The 16,710-nt window shown below is 31.5% G+C and overlaps 1 protein-coding gene across 1 annotated transcript in view; it reads right to left on the bottom strand.

Annotated features, from left to right (window-relative positions):
- Positions 1-1,931: 1,931 nt before the first annotated feature.
- Positions 1,932-16,710, bottom strand: part of LOC125049568 (homeotic protein ultrabithorax) — a 100,409-nt gene continuing 85,630 nt past the window's right edge. Inside the window, exon 3 of the mRNA XM_047648940.1 lies at positions 1,932-4,138. The gene's annotated coding sequence lies outside the window, so the exon portion shown is untranslated. The remainder of the gene's footprint in view (positions 4,139-16,710) is intronic.

The raw sequence follows: 16,710 nt of genomic DNA, 5'->3' as shown, positions 1-16,710 counted from the left end.
TCTTTAAATAAATTGGAATTTTTGAAAATGGAACTTCGATTTTCTCCTTTTATATGCAGGTTACAGTAGCAAATACATAATATTGCTAAAATAGAATATAAAACCTTATATAAGTAGTTTAATATTGGTTAACAGTAAATATTTTTTTTCTATTACAGAGGTGTAATGTAGGATATATTACGTTGTTAAGATACTACGGATCCAATAATGGTAATAATTATTGGTTTGGTTAATTTATAGTTTTTTTTATACCTATACAGGGCATTCCATAGCTTTTAAGCCAAAACCATAACATATTTTAATGGTAATAAAATTAGTAAAACTGTACGTAATCTCAAAAGTTGCTAATTATTTAAATCAAAATTAATCAATCCAGCGTTGCTTGATAGCATATGTATAACTTCTTAGCATTAAGGTCAGATAATATATAATAAATAATATCTACGTATTAAATTCCTATCCAATTTAAATATCTTTAAGAATGTTTACAAACACACTTTAATACAGTTATAAACTGCTATTATTCCAGCACAGCAGTAACTTACCCACTCGAAATTTATTCACGACGTACAATAAAACTCTTGCTATGACGCGTATGCAAATAAAGCTGAAATTTCGCTAGCAAGGCATCGAACCCCATATTCTTCGGCCTCGTATAAACTTCCTGTTTGGCACGACAACGCGACTACTCCTCAATATACCTGCCAAGCTGTATTATTCTTCAGAATCCACTTTTATTTTAATATTCTTATGTAATGTGAAGATTTAAGCTGAGGCACGTTCATATTATCTTTAAACAGATTCTATATGTTTAAGACTTATTTAAATAAAGGAAAATGAGAATTGCTAAGAAGACTTTGAAGACTAAGATTCGACATTAGGTAGGTAACCTCTACTTAGCGCGAAGTTAGAAGAAACTATGACAAAAACGTATTGCATATAATAATGAGTTCTTGAGTCCTTACTCAGAATTTTTCCCATAATGTTTAAAAAATGTATCAATTGAACATCATAAATGCCCTTTTCAAATCTACCACTAACTTGCATTCATTGGCGTTATAACCCAATGTGTGTACATTTTTTAAGAAGTAGTAACTATTATTTGAGATTACCAATTTCTTTCACAGAACGAGAAAGTATTAATTGCGCGTACAAGTAAGTACTTGTAAACTAAAATTTTATATCAAAGTAAATGGATTACGTAGCAGTTTTGAAATATCTAATACCTATATAAAATTCTCGTGTCACAATGTTATACTCCTCTGAAACGGCTCGACCGATTCTTATGAAATTTTATGTTCATATTCAGTAAATCTGAGAATCGGCTGCTATCTATCTTTCAAACCCCTAAGTAATAAGGGGAGTCAACCCGAAATTTTTTATTTGTATTTAAAAAAAAATTGTTTATATTTTTTTATGATACAGCATACAAAAATACATACAACCCCTAATTTTCACCTTCTACGATCAACCCCTATTTTTAATTTTGTAGATAGTTATTTTTATTGAACTAAAAAAATGTTTCCTAGAAATAATATACATGGCAAAATAAACAGCCGGGTCAACCAGTTTTCAATATAAAAATATCTACTTGATTTTCAGTACATTCGTGAAGATCACGCCATAATAACAATGTATTTAAGAGCCACGGAAATTATGTCGATAATGAACAGCTGATAGGTCAAGTTGTGTTTTCATGACCTTCGAGGGGAATGACCTGAAGGTTAAGTTTATAAATTGATATTTATATTGTGTTGGGTATGTTTGAAGAATTTGTGATGCATAATGTAGGACAAACTTATCATATCTTAGGTATAATAATACCTAAGATATTATTTGTGTAAATTGTTCGTTATTATCTTGTTTTACTTCCAACAGTATATTTTTATATCTTAATTATTAAGGTTCCATTGTAATAAAAATACAAAATGTACAGTAACAGAATTTTATTTAATGCAAATTTTGCACTAGTTGATATTGTACAAAAAAATTATCGCTTCCCATTCAAATATATATTATAAGTGATAAATCGTATAATTTTATACAACATTTCACACATTTATATATCATCAAACACAAACATATAAATCATTTCAACTAGATTTCAAGTTTAAGTATTTCTCTATAATCTAATTAATATTAATTATTATACATTACTATAAATTGTGCCTAACTATTTACGTATGAAATGCTTCAAGGGCCAATTTTACGTATATAATCGTGAGCAAGTTTAATTCAAATAATAAAGGTACTGAAAATTATTTTTACAAATAGATTCAAAAATTATGGAGTGAACCAAAACTATCGTGTTTGTTATTTTCCGAATAAAAATAACCCTGTAAGATAGCAATTGCTATTGCGTATTATGTTACAGTACCTAATGAAAGTAATTTAAAAATCGAATTCGAATTAATCAAATAATTTCAAAAGTCTCTTTAGGTCTATTCGATGAAAATTGTACCCACTGTACAGGCCGAACATAAAGTGTCTAAAACAAGGTGATTCTAATACATAACCCCTATATATATGAGAAAGCTTTATAAATATGTATATAATCCATTTATTTACAATATATTCAAAATAAGTCACAAGAAAACTTAGGCTTAGATTCTTTCTAAATAAATACGTATTAAAATCCATTCGTATGTATAAAGGAACTCTGAGTTTAAACTATTGTAAAAAAGAAAAATGAATAATTTGGCACAATGCAATATTTAAAAGGAATACGAAAGAATCACGGCCAAATTTCAAACGACTTTTAATCTACATTGTGATATTACACGTACGTATGTTATAGGAATCCAAAAATATTACAACTACTGTATCTTAAAATAAATTATATTAGATATAACTTAATTAAATTAGCTATTCGTATACTGGGCACAACTAGTTTTGTTTGTCATTTAAGTGAGTAAGCTAAGAATAAGTTAAGCTATCGACTAATTAAATGGAATATTTTTGTAATAAAGCCTTTTTACGTATTTCGACTGACGGATGTGACGTATGTTTACAGAAATTCCCTTTTCTTGTTTGAAAATCAATAAGCGTTATTAATATTTGTATTGGTAACGAAATTATTGATTTTATACCAAATTTAATACGTCACATCGCCAAAGGTTTTCCACAAACATTTAATTATAATATATTAAAGATAATTCTGACCGTATACAGACGTTGTACATGAGTTTCAGATTAAATATACACTAATACATATTTACATATTCATTGACGCATTCTGACCATTGAAGTGAAGCACGACCAAGCGTTCATGAGAAAGCAACTACTTATACACCAATGGTTATCGTTAAATGGCAAGTCATCAGAAAACCTGACCTATTTGTACATTAATTCAAAATTGAAGCAATAATTCCATACAATTCGAGCCGAGATCGCGTTTAGCAGATGGAGTGATCGATACGGTACGATTCGCACGATAAATAAAAACACAATTCTATTTGAAGCTGGAGGCAGCTCGGCCGCGTCTCGTGTACCTCAGCAGGCGTTCAGGATTTATGCTGGCTGATGCTGGACAATATATCACGACAACGCGGGAACTCGACCTATGCCTAGTGGAGCCACCGTATCAGATTAGCCTGACTGATAGCAACTTTGCACTCGTACACGCCCCCTTTCAAACCTACCTCTCACAGTATCGAAAGCTAATTAATATTAATCAATATTAATCATTGAGATTAACATAACTCAAGCTAAGCGATAAATAAGCGGGAACGTGTATTTTTCATATATAATTTATAGTCGACGATATTATCGCGACTGGTTCTTTTATTTGTGAAATAGTGATACGCGGAGTGCTCGCTGAGCGTTACTAACGGGAAATTTTTGACAATAAATCTTCAGTAGTCGATTGCCTAAGCGATCGTGTGGGCTCAGAGGAAAATTTATTCGATATTTGACTTTGATATTTTGACCTCGTGATGTCAAATTGTGTCAGGCGAGTGGATGCGAACTTTGGCTATATGCCTTAACAAATGCGGATTGTAACGATATTGATAAATGCAGTTGTTCAACGGGTATGATACAATTTATGTTCTATTGATAAAATTACTTCGTGTGTCGAATTAAGCCCGCTCTGCGTTTAGGCCTACCAAGCATAAATGTTTAATAACATGACGACCACCTGAAACAAAAGGAAAAGCAAAATTAATATGATGTTTGGAAATTAACAGTGATATGCAAAGAATAAATAAAATAATTGTAGTATTAAATTCGGAGTTTGAGCCTTGCGGGGCTCTATATATCAATTATCAGTCATAATTGCTACGAGGCTCTAATTTAAAATATCTAAAGCACAATTACAATAAGTATTTTAAATATAGAACTCGGTATTGTTACTTGGAATTTAATTTATTTATGTTCTTAATTAGAATTTGTGCATAACGGAACCAAATTGTAAAACCATACAACGTCCTATAATTGTCACACAATTAAAATCTTATTTCACGTAGTTCCAAATTTAAAATCACATAAAATACGAAATGAATAAAAACCATCGTATTCTTTATCATAATATTTGCGTCACTTAATTTAATTTCGCATTAATTTAAACGATTTTGATAAAGGCCGTATCTGTAGCTCGCAGGCTCCAAGTCTGAAATTAAGATGTAACATGATGCGAGAACGAGCAAGAGCTGCTAGATTTATTGCTATACCACTTTGCATATGCTGATTTACAGAGACCGAGGACATCTATAGAGCTGTGTTTAATATTTTTATAGGAAAATGTAACGTTTATTTGGCCTTCAAGACTGTAAATTATATTTAAGAAAGACGGTATATCCGTCAAATAGGTAAGTGCCTACTATGGACTCTGACCATGGCTGTCATGTAATAACGTAAAAAATTTTTTTTTGTATCAATTAAATATATTGTATAAATGTAAGTGCTGGTGGACTTGGATATTAGGTGAATCTATTTACTGTGACTATGGCATTTAATATAGATTTCGTTCTAGGTAAATATGGATTAAATCTTAAATATAAAAACATAGATAGATACTATTGGAAGAGTAGTCCAGACCCGCTTCTACTTTGCGTAGATGACGTCATTTAACAAATGCACTATACATTACTTAAATGTGAATAAAATTCTAGGAGCCGAGATGTTCATTTTAGTAGGATCAAAATCTCTTAAATCTTTATATTGTAGGAATATTCGATAGGTAAAATCTTCTTTATAGAGAAAGGGGCAAACGGGCAGGATTTAAGGGCTCATCTGATGTTAAGTGATACCACCCATGGACAATCTCAATGCCAGAGGACTCGCTCGTGAATCGCCAGACTTTTAAAAATCAGCACGCCCTTTTTTGAAAGGACCCTAATTTATATTGTAATAACAGCTCCATATAGATAGCGTATGCTGATGTAGCCGATTCGCGCGGTATAGCGTCTCGGCTCGTCCGCACTCAGCAGAAAGAAACAACGAAGCTACGTATTTCCAGTTTACTTGTACATATAACTCAACACTATCACAGATTAAATAACATCTAAATCTCTGCAATGCATGTATGTGTGCACAATAACTGCACTTTAATGCGCGTTGGGTTTGTTTTGTGAAATCAGAACTGGATAGGTTGATCTAGACACAGAAAGTTAATGAGGTGTGATACGAATTCATAATATGACATAATTAGATTAATATTGTCTTAATAGTGAATGAAGATTTGCCTAGATTTAGAAAGCGTTCAAATGAAGAGTTCCGACGGTTGGCTAGATTTTAAACCTATATTTTTACGTATTTATATTATTGTAATAGACGCATTTATGTGAAATACTATTTGTGCAATTCAAAGGATAAATTTAGTTTATTCAGTAATTATTAAAGTGACACTGATCATCTTTCAACTTACCTACCGTAACTTTAAACTATTTCTTTAAACCTCATTAAATTTCTATTTAGTTTTAGTTATTATTACTTGGTTGGGTTTTTTGGGTTGCTTGTTTAATTTTTTCCCTTACCAGCTTATATTCTAATATAATTCATGTATGTAAAATTTGTGATCTCATATTTCCTTGTATAATTTTATGAATTCACGTGTATCGATACCTTCAATGGTTAAACAAAACATCTTCTTTTTTCTCTGTGATAAATTATAATGTTTAGTCTAGATTAGAAAACATAATTTACCTAATTTCTGAAAGTAACGTACTAGTACAATTTGTTACATTAGAGGCGAAAAAAGCCCAGCTCTACCTTCAGCAGAAAGTAATAAAGGAAGAGGACGCCAACCGAATAATTGATACTATTATCTGTCACTGTAAGGGCTGCCGCAAACACGAAAGCGTTTTAGATTTTACACATTTATACGAAAATAAATACAACGTTACGACGGGATGAATATGTCACAAATCGTGAATAGAAATGATGTACCGAATCAATTTGTAATTAAAAACAATAATTTTCTAATAGGTACTATATAGTTTGACCTTTAATTTCACAAGAAATCTTTTTTTACAATTTAAAATGTTTGCGGTTAAAGAATTAGTGTTATAATTTTTATTTCATAACGTTGTGAGAGGGTTTGAGTCACAGGAAGTGACGAAAAAGCATTCGCATAAATCAAATAAATTAAGTTTAGTCGAAAAGCGAAGCAATTAATTCGCACCCGTCGTACGACGTTAGCAGGAATCCCTAAATAGAGTTGCGGTTAATGACCTAGACTGTATCCTGAATGTCTATTTCGGCTCTGGTCAGGAACAATGAAAGAAGGCAAGCGCTTCGTCAAGTGAGAGAGACCATAAATCGAGTAGGACGTGCAATTTGTTGAATTACAGCATGCGCCCAGCCAGCCACCGGCCCGACGCGGAATTAGCTCCCTCGGAGATAAATTGACGGCGGCCCGCTAAATAAATTATTTGGGAAAACCGAGAAAAAACCGGCATCTTCCCTTGATAAGGGTTGCCTGGATATAATGAATATCGACCGTCTGGTCCAACAAGTACAATTGTTTATACTAATATAATTTCCGGAATAAAACGAAAGCTAGAGGAAGAATTAAAGTAGATAGGTACCTACTTAATTAAAAAACGAAAACGATATTGACTATAGTGGTAATTAATTGAATAATAATATGTATTTTACGCAATAATCGACAAAAAGCGTCAAATTATTTGTCACCTATATTAAATAGAAATAAATAAAAGGCCTACCAAAAACATTGATTAAATGACTTATAGCTAGAACCACTATCATTTGAATTCATATGTATTATATATGTACTTATATGTAAATCTTGCCTCAATATACAGAAATAATGATATCACGACTAAAAATTTATTCTATATGTTCAGCTTGTTAGTGTTATGAATATTAATTAATAGCAATTAAATATTTGACAGTAAAAATCAATAAAACGAAAAAAAACCTATACTACCGGTTCAATTTCCACCTTTAAAAGATTTATTGACCGAATCGAGCTTTAATTTAAATTCTCATTTGATGTTTTGAGAGGTTTCAAATTGTATCTCAATTGTATTTCATCTTATCATACGATCAGAATTAAAAGAAGTATTAAGATGTTTTATGCGAAACAAGTGCTTGGAACTTAATCAGCGAATTATATCATGGTATTTTAACGATAAACATTCTCACGATAAAATCTTTACTTTTTGCTAAGTTTTAATCTCTTTAAAGTGAAACATAATTGCTGTATACACTTATTATGTGTTCATCTTAATGAAACCATTAAAAATTGATTTTTAATATCATTTAACAATATGGATGGTTGTACAAAATGCGCATTAAGCGACTATAAATAGCATTTTTACATTAGGACGAATTCAACCTAAATCTATTCATATGATATTAAATTAAAGCAGTGTTGGCCTGGTTTCAACGTGCGAATCTCATTCCTAAATTCGAAGGTTCAATCCCAGGCTGGTGCAAACCAATGGACTTACTGTTATTGCGCATTTAACACACGCTCGTATGGAAAACATCGTGAGGAATCCGGCATGCCTAGGCTCTAAAAGACGACGGTGTGGGTCAGGCACAGACGGCTGATCCCTTGCCTATTAGAAATGATCACGGAACAGATACTGAAACCTGAGAGATAGAGAGAGATAGACAGATACTGAAACCAGTCCTTAAAGGTTGTAGCACCATTGGTATATAGTATGACAATTAATTCTACATACAAGTAAATTAATTTGTATTTTTTATATAAATGAACTGAAGATCATCTTTCATTTGTTAGACACTCTTTTAAGACTTGCTTTATAAATTTTAGTTGAAGATCCAAAAGTGCCTTCTACCTTCTTAAGGTAGGTAATAATTTAGTAGTTACTATATTAAAATATTAAAAAAATCAATATGTATAAGAACACTATAATCTTAATCACGTTATGATATGATATAAAACCTATTGTAATAGGGTTCCAGTTGCAAACCATTTTATGTGTATAAAATCCACTTTTGGCAAATTAAAGTATGAAGCATCACCGAATTATTTATTTTATAATCACAAAAGCTCACGACACCCTTTCTTTCAACGAGATTAATCTTACTTGTATATTCGAGATTTAGCTGGCAATAAGAAAGACATATAGGTGGGCTTAGAGGGGGCGGGCAAATTGTCTCAGATTCGGCCCTTGTGAAAGGATTTTATTACATTTGTTATCACATTTCAAATTATGGTTGGAGAAGAATTAACTTAAAATAAGGCTGAACATGTGGAGATTAATGAAATGCAAAATAATTAATCTTATAAAATTATATCTAATATATAAAATTCTCGTGTCGCGGTGTTTGTAGTTAAACTCCTCCGAAACGGCTAGACCGATCCTCATGATATTTGTATGCATATTGGGTATGTCTGAGAATCGGACAACATCTATTTTTCATCCCCCTCAATGTTAAGAGTAGTCCGGTCCACCCCTAAATTATTATTTTTTTTAATTTTTAGATATTTTTTTTTATTTTTATGAACCAGCATTAAATAATACATAGGTACAACCCCTAATTTTCATTTATAATATTTTTTTTATTATAAATGATATACATGTCAAAACGACGTTATCTTTATAACTTTCGCGCTTAAAAAAGATATCTACTTATGAAAAATAATTGTTCTAACCAAAACAAAGTTTTAATTATTACTGGTACAAAAGTTTATCCATGTAGAGAAAGCTGCTAGCATATATGTAAGTAAAATCCTATTATGAATCCTGTATTAGTATCTTAAAAATTTATGTTGCATTTCAAAACGCTCTCGATAAGCCGCCATTTGAAATAAAATTACATAACACATTTCTTTAGCTTATTCCATTATAAATGTACCTTCGCGGGGTGTAACCAACCCCTGCCCATTAATCCATCCCCTCCGACGTATGCTGTGACGTGCCCGAGTGAAACGCCATTACTATTTCGATTATCCTTTCTACCTGCCTAAATTTCTTAGCTAAAATATTTTAATTTGTACAGCTGTTGTTGCGAACAGCGAAAAATTTAGATTTAAAAATCGAATGATTTTGTAATGCCATCTATTTGTTTGAATTGGAGATATTCAAAATTATTGAAAATATGTTATCGGATTTAATAACTGAGCACCTAATACTACAGAAAGCAATTTTATTCTTATAATCAATACAGTAACATATATTTGCGCCGAAATCCAACTCGTTCCCCATTTAGACCATTAATCAGGATTTTGGACAGTCAAAGCTAAAATTTTGAACGCTGTAAGCCGGCGTAAATTTCTTAAAACATGACATTCCTAACAAGCTTTTAGAAATAAGTTTTTTATATAAGGTTTATATGAACCAAAGCAAAGAGGACTACCAATAAAGATTTCGTTGTATTTCTTAATGTACCAGCTGTGCTCGGAGTTATGAGCAAACGTTTAACCTATCGATCTCAGACATAAATCACTACATATCTCTCAAGACGGCGACCATTACGCAGAACTGTCTAAAAGCTTAAATACGTCCTTTGTCGCCACTATGAACTTTCACACTATGCATATGAATATTATTTTTAGATGCACCGACGCTATCTTCCTTTTTGATACTAATTCTGTTCGCTTTCGTCGGCATGTGGAATGAACATGGGGTGATAAACTTAAAGGACTCACAGATTTCGTAAACGTTTTAACCGTTAAGCATTACGCAAACTCGGCTGTTAATAAATCAATGCAATAATTCATTGAATGTATGACGCGATGTTTGCGTATAATGTAGACTATATTAAATGTCAACAGTGCATGAACATTTATCACGTCCCTATTTAAAAGCGTAAAAAAGATACGTAAAATAATTTTGTTGCCAAATATTGAAACGAGAAAAACTATTTAATCCGAAAAGTTTTGTGGGTTGAAATAAATCTGTGTGTCGTCGTCGATGCCAAAGAAATAAGAATTGAGTTGGCAATGGGGTTACCATAATCCGTCAGGGCTCGGTGTTGCGATACAGCGAGAAGTATGCGCTATTAATTACAAATAATCCGTTTCTTGTTATAATTTATTGGCTTATTTATCGCAGCGTCGCCCGGAGCGTACACTCGGTAGAGATAGTCAAAATAGATAAATGCATATTCAATGACTTTATAGAGGCTTTATATTAGCCGTTAAGTAAGCAATACAACTGAAACAATATAGCGAGTTATTTAAACGCGAATTTAAAAAACAAATCTTAGCAAAAAATATACGATTCACAGTGGTAATTTAGCTAATATATATTTTAATGGATATACGTAACATCAAACACTTGGCATGACGCATATCTATAATTATCTAACGTTATAAATCCTTGTCATAGAATGCATGTAAAGGCAAGTTATGTAATTATCCCAATTAATAAAAGTAAGCAGCTTGTGTTGAACAATTAATAAAAAGATGGAAGACGATAAGAAATCAGAAATTTCTAAGACTTTAAATGTAAAACATTCACTATACCTGAAGGTAAAAATAAGTAATTATATTTTTAATAATTCTTATAGGAGCCAAAACAGAAGTTTAGTGTGTATATACGTGTTTTACGTTAGGTAATGCCATTGTACGTATACTATATATATATATATATATATATATATAGTATACAAGTTATGTTTCAGGAATTAAAGCACTTTACAGTACATAAAATTTGCCTAAGCTTAACATATTTGTCACGATGGCCAATGTAGAATATCCTTTACCTATATTTGCCTTTACTAATTTTATTTTACGTTTCATATTATCTGCACTGAAACTTCTACTAAAATTTACTTCTTACTATTCTGTTACAACACTGCTACGTGGAAGATAGGTATGTCAAATATATTTTAGTTCAATCGGAGCTTTAGAATGCGCGCTTCCATAACCTGTACAGTGAAATATATTCTTTCGAAGTATTTATATTAAACAAGATACAAAATCCTATTAAATGTAAGCATAGCACGTTATTACAATTCCTCATTCACGAACAAACAAGGGAAAATATAAAACAATTTCTCAGAGCGAAGATTACTCCTGGGATGTGATCTTTATTACCACGAATCACGTGATACAACAATAAACTATTTTTCATCTCAAGTTATTTAGTGAAGCGCTGTGTTCACACTTTTTATTTTTTCCCTCTATTTCCTTAGAAAAATAACAATTAGACTCATGTATCAACGTCGCTGGAGCTCGTTACCGAAATCACGTTTATCATAGATCACATTTGTCTAAGGCTTTAGATTTTAATTGTACGGAGAAGAGCATAACACCCTTTATTGCTTCATGGGATAATGAGTCTTTTCTCTTTTGACAAAAAGAGGAAAATTGCGTGAGAAAACTATGGTTCTGAAGTGAAATTTTAAGAAAGGTTGCAGAGAAGAGTCGCGAGCCACACACGACGAATTACGAGCGAACTCGGGACGCGAGCTTGAGTTATGTGACCGCGATATATAATATTTATGAATAATGCCTTATATTTCGTGAAATTCCTTTTGTTTAAAGTATTTTTCATAAATCATTTGAGGGATGAAATAAGAAGAATCAAAATTACATGACAAAGACTTCAGCTAAAAGATAAAAGTGAAGTAGCCCCCGTAGAGCAGAAGATTTTTTTTATATTGTTTTTAAGATCTTCATAGATATTAGGAGCAAAAAACTGCTGCTCAGGAATCAAATCTAGCACCTTTAGCTTTCTGTATAGCAAAAACAACAGATATTTAATTACAAACTTTAATAACCAATAGGTACACTTAATGAATACTCTCCACAAAATTTGTAATTAACATAAATTGTAATTAAAATGGTCTTATCTATGAAAATAAAACGAGTTCTTTCAAAATGATAAATAGAGGTGATAAATATTAAAATGCTACTTGCATTAGTCTAGGAACACGTAACTTGTTTCTACGAGTATTTGTCTAAGCAGAAGCTTCGCGGAAGGGAACACATTTAGGCTGTTTATACACCCGCTTTTATCCGCTATTAGTGGATCATAAATATTACAAAGACTATAAGAATAATATTGTCTTTTACACCCGAGCATTTATGTGGTACTTCTAATTAAACCGGTCTTATAATGAATTAAAAATAATAAGAGTCTAGATTAATTGCGGGCTTTTTCACGATGTCCGATCATGACAGATTCAATTCTTTGATATAATATATGCTTTTTGACTTTTAATTTATATGTTACTAACTAATCTTTGAAAGAAGGAGACCGTTACTTTATTGACTGCGTAATTACGCAACTACAAACACTTATATGTTACACTTATATACTTAGTTCGATATTCTGATTCGCATATCTTGAGCGCTGTCAAATACGTCAAACTTCATACAGAAAAAGTAGTTTGATAGCTCTTTAAACTAGATTTGAGTTTGACTTACGTTGTATAATACCCGAGAATTTACTAAGAAATTGAATTCTTCTACAGACACATACGAAAGTCTTTACTTAATTGAACTTGCTTCTTAAGTCGAGTATTGGACGTAAAAAATCGCAAGTGAATGCTCAGCCTAGGGTCGGTGAAGTTAGGCGGGACAAGAGCGCAACAAGAATAATACAAAATGTTTTTCATTTTCTTTATGTCACCCCCGGCAGTCGTAAAGGCATTAAGCGTGACCAAACTTTTGTTTGATACCAACGATGTATGCGATACCTTAGAACATGCGCTTAGCAAAATAAAATTATGTTTAAAGTTCCACTATCATACTTTACAGCGAGATAGTCATAATGCAAGTATACTAAAGCGTTATATACGGGAAGGTATATGCGACCCACCTCAGTCAGATAAACCTTCTGCCTTGCGATTCTGTAACTCACTTTACGACTGATTTGAGCGCGACCGCTGCGAAAACTGCTGTGAAATTTCGAAAAGTGAGTTACAGAATCGCAAGGCTGCTGATAAAGCTGAGAGAGCTCGAACCACTGAAACAACATCGGGTGCCGTTTTCAAAGCTTACTCATGAAATTAGTGTTACATACAAAAATCTCTGACCAATAACCGAACGTTAAAAGAGAGTTCTATATTTTTGCGTAATCTTGCATTCTTATCTAAGTGTATAACAATAAAAATGATAAATTAACACCCAAATACGTGTGCCAGATAATTTTGTAAAACAATCCCGACTTTCTCCAATCTTTGTAGGCGTATACGTAGATTTCGAGTTTTGTCACGAAATGTAATCTTTCTTTTGGGGGACACGAAGATGTATGGATATTGAAGAATTAACTAGATTCCGGTGATAAAAATTTGGAAATGGTATCTTTGATAACGTGATAAGGCCCTCGTGGGTGGGCGATCCTTCCAAAAACACATTAACAATGAATTAATTAAGTAAACAAAGCAGTCATAATTATTTAAAAGAACAATTAGATAGTTAATTGCCCGGTAATTTTATAACGTTCACATCATTATTAAATATGATTTGTGGTTGCTACTGTTTTCTACTAAACACCTATATTATATCAATAAAACTGAGTAGTATGGCCATAAAAATAAGACGAACTCATAATGATTGAGTATTAAAATGCTAATTTGGTGGCGTCGAGCGAAGAATGTTAGTGTCCATTTAAAATGTATAATTAACGTTGAAAATCTACTTAAATATGACATTAATTTGAAAAAGGAACACACATTTATTTAATTTTTATACTTTGATTATGTTTAATAAGGTATTTTGAAAGTTAAAGATCAAATTAGTGACTTTACACCTTATAATACAGTCGTATATCACCTAATTTACTGTTAATGGACATGACGGTAGAGATAATTAAAATGAATTGTTTGAACAATATCTGTGAACCCTTCAAATTAGGTTCCCAACTATTGGGCGGATCGGTAGTCTCAGTAATTACTACAGTGATTACACGCCCTTACATTATTACCTATAACGGCTGTGAGACCTTATTTTACCTTTTTTTTTTTAATTTTATGGATAAATATTTCATGAATAATTTTTATGTTAATATACCTAAACCAAAAATGTAGTTTAAAAAAAATTTAACGCAGAAACTATTGGCGTAAATTTAAAATTAGTAAAAACAAAATAAAAATTTTACAGAACAATTTTAAGAAGTTAGGAGTTAGATAGTTAATAAGTGTTGCGTTCTTAAGATAAATATTGGACACTCACCCATGTGTATATCAATTTAAAGCCCGACGGTAGTTCTAATACGAGAAACGTTTATCACAGAACGATCCCTCATCTCCGGAGCAACAAAATTAAATGAATTATAAAGTAACTGTTCTGTGCATCTGCACTACCTGTGGTTCAATAGCCGAGATATTTTATGACCATTGTAAGCACAATTTGCGCATTCTAAACAATCGAATAAAAAACATGAAATATTTTTTAGTTTGACAATTGTTCGTAACAATAGTTTTATGAGAAGAAAGCACTCAGCTTTGTTAGAAACAAAGGTTTAGAAATTTAAGTTTTTTAAGGAGAAAGCATGCTAAAGTTCTAGGAAGTAGCTGGTATGGGGATGTGCCAAAAAGAGATAAAGTCGTTTTATTGATCTATACGGACATAGACCAGTGTGAGTTGAATGGAACGAAGATAACTTGCCGCCCCAACATCATTCATCCTTGTTAGACGCCCGGATTTTTATATCGCCCCATCCCTTTCGGGCCACGTGACCTAAGCAGGGTGTAACTCACCCTACAGCGGCCATAACTTACTCATACCGATAGGCGGGACGGTTGCGAAAATCATGTACACTATTAATCTTTTTTTTTTCATTTTAAAAATTAAAAAAATATCGTTAAATGATAATAATTTATACGTCAAGTTTTGAATATGAAGAGTTTATCAGACAGTAAATTTGTACGTAGGAAGTGCTACTAAATAGATTTAAAACATTCTTCTACCAGAAAACTACATTATGTCTGACCGTTTTATTTTATTGCATTTATGAAAAAATGGTCGTCATTAAAAAGTTCAAGATATTTTTTTTTTAATTAAATGTAATAATAGTTCTGGAACCACAAATATAACCGATATTATTATAATTATAACAGCTTGGCCCAGAATGTCAAAATAAATAATCCGATTATAATTTTTGTGCAATAACCAAATTGCATGCCATAAATAATGACAATTTATTACACTTTCATGACATATTTCGTCTTCTTCCCCCACAAATTATTAACAATGTCTGTCCTCTGGGTCCTATACGATACTTGCTTTGAATAAAATACAAATCTGATATCTTTTTTCTACAAAGTATTCGTAAGTAATTTTATATAATATGTATCAACAGATGAGTGAAGCGGAATAAAACAAATTTAACACAACATTTGAAGTAGGTAAATATATGCCTAAGTATAAGTAATTTACTTTTGAAAATAATACAGAAATACAATGAACTCAAAGAAGCTTCGACGCGGCCAAATTTGAGCCAGATACTGAACTATTGTTACGGATTTTCAGTGTCTTTTAAATAAGACAAAATATGCGAGCCAAGTAAAAATAAAGAAGTGCAGAGACGTGAAAATCTATATTTAAAATAAATGAACGAGTGGTATTCCTTTATAATTGAAGTAAATAAAATCACTTCATAAAAATATGTAAACGATTTTTTATCTGTTTACAAAATTAATTTAAAGTGGCAGTAAGCCCCAATCTGTACGAGGTGTTAACCGATCGTAAATGTCGAACGAACGATCACGATTATCGTAAAACGTCTCGTAAAACAAATAATTAGCGATCGTTAAACTTATGAGGGCTGTATCTCTACTTGGTCGTATTCAGTATTATAAATGTCAGTAATTTTTAAAGCACATAACATTTTGTTTTTGCAATATCATATTGTTATAAGGAATTATTAGTTTTATTTATTCACAAATATTTAATTCTTAAGAAGCTAAAACGTTTACATTAATTGAATTGAATTGATAAAAACCTATTAATTGATTAGAGATGTATATTTTAGTTTATTATAAATACATTAACTACTAATAGTACTAGAAAAAGTCATAAAAATAACTAAGGTTAGTTCAATATTTTTATTGTTGATGTGCGTACGCACTTAGGCGCTCAGAGCGCCATCTGTTATGAAGTAGTAAAACAATTTCCAGTATAATTTTTAAAAATAATAATATTGTTACTAAATTTTTAGGTAGTTATTATTTAGCACTTTCACCTGAATAGGATTGAATGTATCTGATGGTTTACACTACAACAATAATTAATAAAAATTAGGCGTTAAAAGCTTAACAGAAATCATAAAATAACAATAGTTATATATCCACTGGTAATATTATAGTATTATAGCTTTT

This window comes from Pieris napi, chromosome 5 (genome assembly GCF_905475465.1).
Source record: "Pieris napi chromosome 5, ilPieNapi1.2, whole genome shotgun sequence".
NCBI classification, from domain to species: Eukaryota; Metazoa; Arthropoda; class Insecta; order Lepidoptera; family Pieridae; genus Pieris; species Pieris napi.
The sequence above is the reverse complement of the archived record's forward strand: the minus strand, read 5'-3'. Positions and strand labels throughout refer to the sequence as shown.